The sequence below is a fragment of the Ranitomeya imitator genome, chromosome 5 (genome assembly GCF_032444005.1).
Source record: "Ranitomeya imitator isolate aRanImi1 chromosome 5, aRanImi1.pri, whole genome shotgun sequence".
Taxonomy (NCBI): domain Eukaryota; kingdom Metazoa; phylum Chordata; class Amphibia; order Anura; family Dendrobatidae; genus Ranitomeya; species Ranitomeya imitator.
Genome location: NC_091286.1, coordinates 537,815,495 through 537,822,943, shown reverse-complemented (window position 1 = coordinate 537,822,943; position 7,449 = coordinate 537,815,495).

Here is a 7,449-nt window from a genome sequence, read left to right as displayed (position 1 = left end):
AAACATGAGTGGGGAAAAAGTTTTGATGCTATCAATCACATGCCCTCAAAAGAGGCCAAGAAAGCAAAAATTCTCCAGGGGTATGTAAACTTTTGAGCACAAATATATATATATATATATATATATATATATATATATATATATATATATACAGTGGGGCAAAAAAGTATTTAGTCAGTCAGCAATAGTGCAAGTTCCACCACTTAAAAAGATGAGAGGTGTCTGTAATTTACATCATAGGTAGACCTCAACTATGGGAGACAAACTGAGAAAAAAAAATCCAGAAAATCACATTGTCTGTTTTTTTATAATTTTTTTTGCATTTTATGGTGGAAAATAAGTATTTGGTCAGAAACAAACAATCAAGATTTCTGGCTCTCACAGACCTGTAACTTCTTCTTTAAGAGTCTCCTCTTTCCTCCACTCATTACCTGTAGTAATGGCACCTGTTTAAACTTGTTATCTGTATAAAAAGACACCTGTGCACACCCTCAAACAGTCTGACTCCAAACTCCACTATGGTGAAGACCAAAGAGCTGTCAAAGGACACCAGAAACAAAATTGTAGCCCTGCACCAGGCTGGGAAGACTGAATCTGCAAGAGCCAACCAGCTTGGAGTGAAGAAATCAACAGTGGGAGCAATAATTAGAAAATGGAAGACATACAAGACCACTGATAATCTCCCTCGATCTGGGGCTCCACGCAAAATCCCACCCCGTGGGGTCAGAATGATCACAAGAACGGTGAGCAAAAATCCCAGAACCATGCGGGGGGACCTAGTGAATGAACTGCAGAGAGCTGGGACCAATGTAACAAGGCCTACCATAAGTAACACACTATGCCACCATGGACTCAGATCCTGCACTGCCAGACGTGTCCCACTGCTTAAGCCAGTACATGTCCGGGCCCGTCTGAAGTTTGCTAGATAGCATTTGGATGATCCAGAGGAGTTTTGGGAGAATGTCCTATGGTCTCATGAAACCAAACTGGAACTGTTTGGTAGAAACACAACTTGTCGTGTTTGGAGGAAAAAGAATACTGAGTTGCATCCATCAAACACCATACCTACTGTAAAGCATGGTGGTGGAAACATCATGCTTTGGGGCTGTTTCTCTGCAAAGGGGCCAGGACGACTGATCCGGGTACATGAAAGAATGAATGGGGCCATGTATCGTGAGATTTTGAGTGCAAACCTCCTTCCATCAGCAAGGGCATTGAAGATGAAACGTGGCTGGGTCTTTCAACATGACAATGATCCAAAGCACACCGCCAGGGCAACGAAGGAGTGGCTTCGTAAGAAGCATTTCAAGGTCCTGGAGTGGCCTAGCCAGTCTCCAGATCTCAACCCTATAGAAAACCTTTGGAGGGAGTTGAAAGTCCGTGTTGCCAAGCGAAAAGCCAAAAACATCACTGCTCTAGAGGAGATCTGCATGGAGGAATGGGCCAACATACCAACAACAGTGTGTGGCAACCTTGTGAAGACTTACAGAAAACGTTTGACCTCTGTCATTGCCAACAAAGGATATATTACAAAGTATTGAGATGAAATTTTGTTTCTGACCAAATACTTATTTTCCACCATAATATGCAAATAAAATGTTAAAAAAACAGACAATGTGATTTTCTGGATTTTTTTTTCTCAGTTTGTCTCCCATAGTTGAGGTCTACCTATGATGTAAATTACAGACGCCTCTCATCTTTTTAAGTGGTGGAACTTGCTCTATTGCTGACTGACTAAATACCTTTTTGCCCCACTGTATATATATATATATATATATATATATATATATATATATATATATATATATATATATATATATATATATATATATATATATATGTATATATACAGTTAGGGCCAGAAATATTTGGACAGTGACACAAGTTTTGTTATTTTAGCTGTTTACAAAAACATGTTCAGAAATACAATTATATATATAATATGGGCTGAAAGTGCACATTCCCAGCTGCAATATGATAGTTTCCACATCCAAATCGGAGAAAGGGTTTAGGAATCATAGCTCTGTAATGCATAGCGTCCTCTTTTTCAAGGGACCAAAAGTAATTGGACAATGGACTCTAAGGGCTGCAATTAACTCTGAAGGCGTCTCCCTCGTTAACCTATAATCAATGAAGTAGTTAAAAGGTCAGGGGTGGATTCCAGGTGTGTGGTTTTGCATTTGGAAGCTGTTGCTGTGAGCAGACAACATGCGGTCAAAGGAACTCTCAATTGAGGTGAAGCAGAACATCATGAGGCTGAAAAAAAAGAAAAAATCCATCAGAGAGATAGCAGACATGCTTGGAGTAGCAAAATCAACAGTTGGGTACATTCTGAGAAAAAAGGAATTGACTGGTGAGCTTGGGAACTCAAAAAGGCCTGGGCGTCCACGGATGACAAGAGTGGTGGATGATCGCCGCATACTTAATTTGGTGAAGAAGAACCCGTTCACAACATCAACTGAAGTCCAGAACACTCTCAGTGAAGTAGGTGTATCTGTCTCTAAGTCAACAGTAAAGAGAAGACTCCATGACAGTAAATACAAAGGGTTCACATCTAGATGCAAACCATTCATCAATACCAAAAATAGACAGGCCAGAGTTAAATTTGCGGAAAAACACCTCAAGAAGCCAGCTCAGTTCTGGAAAAGTATTCTATGGACAGATGAGACAAAGATCAACCTGTACCAGAATGATGGGAAGAAAAAAGTTTGGAGAAGAAAGGGAATGGCACATGATCCAAGGCACACCACATCCTCTGTAAAACATGGTGGAGGCAACGTGATGGCATGGGCTTGCATGGCTTTCAATGGCACTGGGTCACTTGTGTTTATTGATGACTAGAGTTGAGCGACCTTGACCTTTTTAGAGACGAGCCGGGTTTCGCGAAACCTGACTATCTCAAAAGTCGGGTCGAGTGAAATCGGCCGATTATGACGTAAAGTCGGGATCGACCGAAACACGAAACCCAATGCAAGTCAATGGGGCAGCATAGTCGGCAGTGAGTGGGGGCCAGGAAAACACCTAGAGTGCCCATTTTAATGTCAAAACCATCCATTCTTCTTAATGAAGCTTGTCAAGCGTAATTTACCTTATAATAATTGGAAGGCATTTGAAATTGGGGGTCATTTGGCTAAAGTTGTGGGGGGTAGGGCTGGTTCAAGTAATTAGTGGGCCCAGGAAATCTGGACCACGTCACGGCAGTGGAGCAGGGAGAGGTAAGTATTTCAACTTTGCAAGTGCTGTGAACCTGAGCAAGCAGGGGGGGCCCACTCGTTGGCATTGGCACTGGCACAGGGCCCCTCAAAGTACAGCGGTGTGTTTGCACGGCGGGGGCGCCTCCCACCGGCAGCAACACTTTTGCGTACTATGAGAGGCCCTGTGCCAGTGACGTCGCCAACTAGTATTCCTCCCCCCACCTGATGAAGGAACCTGCACTTTCATCTGCACCTTCCTCTTTGTCCCCGTGTAAGGTGGTATGGTATGCGGGAAGAGCAACCTGACTTTCAGCAGGGTCACAATGTTGTTGTGTAGCGTGCACGGGGAATGTTGCGTTATGGGTCAATGTACCAGCAGACTCATCTATTACTGGCTGGGCAATGGGCACGATGAAGTGGAAACACAGATATAGGCCCAAAGAAGAAAGTGGGCTAAATGCAGTTCAAAATTGGTAACACAGGAATAACCAGGGGGCATTGCAGTGGAGGACAACTGGAATGAGAGGCTGACACAGAGAGTAGGGCCAAATCAGTAAGTATTCGAAATGCAGTTCAAAATTGACAACCGTAGTAAACAGGCGGCACAGCTTTGTTCAGTGGAGGAGAACAGCAAGGAGTGGCAGACACCGATAGTAGGCCCCAACCCAACTAGTACGCCAAATGCAGTTGTTCCATTTAACCACAATTTAATGAGAGCCTGAAGATAGAAGCTCAGGAAAGGCAACCTGGTGAAAACCTTGGAGTGTAACACAACCTGTCTCTACACCCCATACCAAATTTGTAGGCCTAATGCAGCGTAGTTTCCACCAACTACTAAACGAGAGCCGGAAGATCGAAGCTCATGAAAGGCAACCCGGGGAACACCTTGGAGTGTAACACAACCTCTCTCTACACCACGGAAGGGCTGATTCTTAGGAAGGAAGGCTGTTGTAAATAAGCATTGCGCGTCCGAGGGTGATTATATTCTTATTCGGTATCTACTCACCCTCGGACGCGCCATGCTTCTTGATTTGTAATTAATGTTTATTTGCAATGTGCTTTTGACTTACTCAATTATTTTTTTAATTATTGATTTTATTAAATTAATAGTTTAACATCTTATTGGAAATAATTTAAAGGAGACGCGACAGGACAACACTCGGTGGATGCCATATCTGTGTTAACAACTCCAAAAAACTTTCAGTTAACTTCTTGCAGGAGAAAGAAATTGTAGCTGTTGGACCTTTGTAGTACAGTTCCAGATATTTGTTGTGTGTTTGTTTTGATTGTTAAAATGTCTGCATTTGAGATCTCAACACGATCTTATTTTTTATAATCAAATTAATTTTTTAAATATTTTATTAGGTTGGTTCAAGGGGTACACGGGCCGCAGTAGACAGGTCAGTGGAGGCCTAGTGGAAGGAGGGACCGCAGATGCGCCACTGTTTCACCCATACACAATTAGTAGGCCTAATGCAGCGTAGTTTCCAACAGCTACTAAACGAGAGCCGGAAGATCGAAGCTCAGGAAAGGCAACCTGGGGAACACCTTGGAGTGTAACACAACCTCTCTCTACACCACGGAAGGGCTGATTCTTAGGAAGGAAGGCTGTTGTAAATAAGCATTGCGCGTCCGAGGGTGATTATATTCTTATTCGGTATCTACTCACCCTCGGACGCGCCATGCTTCTTGATTTGTAATTAATGTTTATTTGCAATGTGCTTTTGACTTACTCAATTATTTTTTTAATTATTGATTTTATTAAATTAATAGTTTAACATCTTATTGGAAATAATTTAAAGGAGACGCGACAGGACAACACTCGGTGGATGCCATATCTGTGTTAACAACTCCAAAAAACTTTCAGTTAACTTCTTGCAGGAGAAAGAAATTGTAGCTGTTGGACCTTTGTAGTACAGTTCCAGATATTTGTTGTGTGTTTGTTTTGATTGTTAAAATATCTGCATTTGAGATCTCAACACGATCTTATTTTTTATAATCAAATTAATTTTTTAAATATTTTATTAGGTTGGTTCAAGGGGTACACGGGCCGCAGTAGACAGGTCAGTGGAGGCCTAGTGGAAGGAGTGACGGCAGACAGGCATCAAAGGCCTAACATTGGGCTGGCTGTAGGCAAGTTAAAATTGGTTCCAGGGGAACACGGCCATCAGTGGCCTGGTCAGTGTAGTTGTAGTTGAAAGAACGGGACGCAGACAGGCTTCGAAGGCCTAACATAATAACATAGGGCTGGCTGTAGGCAAGTTAAAATTGGTTCCAGGGGAACACGGCCATCAGTGGCCTGGTCAGTGTAGTTGTAGTTGAAAGAACGGGCCGCAGACAGGCTTCGAAGGCCTAACATAACAAACTTGGGCTGGCTGTAGGCACTTTTAAATTGGTTCCAGGGGTACACGGGCAGCAGTGGTCTGGTCAGTGGAAGTCTAGTGGAAGGAGTGACCGCAGACAGGCTTCCAAGGCCTAACATAACAAACTTGGGCTGGCTGTAGGCACTTTTAAATTGGTTCCAGGGGTACACGGGCAGCAGTGGTCTGGTCTGTGGAAGTCTAGTGGAAGGAGTGACCGCAGACAGGCTTCCAAGGCCTAACATAACAAACTTGGGCTGGCTGTAGGCACTTTTAAATTGGTTCCAGGGGTACACGGGCAGCAGTGGTCTGGTCTGTGGAAGTCTAGTGGAAGGAGTGACCGCAGACAGGCTTCGAAGGCCTAACATAACAAACTTGGGCTGGCTGGAGGCACTTTTAAATTGGTTCCAGGGGTACACGGGCAGCAGTGGTCTGGTCAGTGGAAGTCTAGTGGAAGGAGTGACCGCAGACAGGCTTCCAAGGCCTAACATAACAAACTTGGGCTGGCTGTAGGCACTTTTAAATTGGTTCCAGGGGTACACGGGCAGCAGTGGTCTGGTCTGTGGAAGTCTAGTGGAAGGAGTGACCGCAGACAGGCTTCGAAGGCCTAACATAACAAACTTGGGCTGGCTGGAGGCACTTTTAAATTGGTTCCAGGGGTACACGGGCAGCAGTGGTCTGGTCAGTGGAAGTCTAGTGGAAGGAGTGACCGCAGACAGGCTTCCAAGGCCTAACATAACAAACTTGGGCTGGCTGTAGGCACTTTTAAATTGGTTCCAGGGGTACACGGGCAGCAGTGGTCTGGTCAGTGGAAGTCTAGTGGAAGGAGTGACCGCAGACAGGCTTCGAAGGCCTAACATAACAAACTTGGGCTGGCTGTAGGCACTTTTAAATTGGTTCCAGGGGTACACGGGCAGCAGTGGTCTGGTCAGTGGAAGTCTAGTGGAAGGAGTGACCGCAGACAGGCTTCCAAGGCCTAACATAACAAAATTGGGCTGGCTGTAGGCACTTTTAAATTGGTTCCAGGGGTACATGGGCAGCAGTGTATGGTCAGTGGAAGTCTAGTGGAAGGAGTGACGGCAGACAGTCTTCGAAGGCCTAACATAACAAAATTGGGCTGACTGTAGGCACTTTTAAATTGGTTCCAGGGTAACACGGCCAGCAGTGGCCTGGTCAGTGTAGTAGTTGTAGAAAGAAGGGACCGCAGACAGGCTTCGAAGGCCTAACATAACAAAAATGTCAAAACAATGGTATTGTCAGTGCCAGGCATTGAAGGATGTCAGCGCCTAGACTACACATTGGTGAAGCTGTGAGAGATAATTTTGCTAGTGGTAGAGCACTGTTTGAGCTGGGGGGGGGGAACTGTCTTGTGGCCGGCGGTACAGGCACAGGGCCCCTCATATTACAACGGTGTGTCTGACGTTGGGTGCGCACCACCACCGCCAGAGACACTTTATTGTACTATGAGGGACCCAGTGGCAGTGCCGTCGACCAAAAGCGGCCACACCCACCTCTTCAGACAAACAGCACTCTCAAGGGTCCAAGCGCAAAGTGGCGATAGCACGGCCCCGTGTGGGGAGTTTGGCCATTTCGTGAGGTGGAAACATGTCGTATGCTGGACAATCAGGTGAAGAAAATTACGAGATTGGAAAAGTCATTCAGAATAGTCCACAGGCAAGACCTTTTCATAGGAAAGCTAGGTGTCAGCCGGGCAGGGTGGGGCAAAAGATTTTGAAATCCAGTTGTGGTTCATTTTAATGAAGGTTAGATCATCTACATTTTGGGTAGCCAGACGAGTCCTTTTTTCTGTTAGTATTGAACCTGCAGCACTGAATACTCTTTCTGATAGGACACTAGCTGCCGGGCAAGCAAGCTCCTGCAATGCATATTCTGCC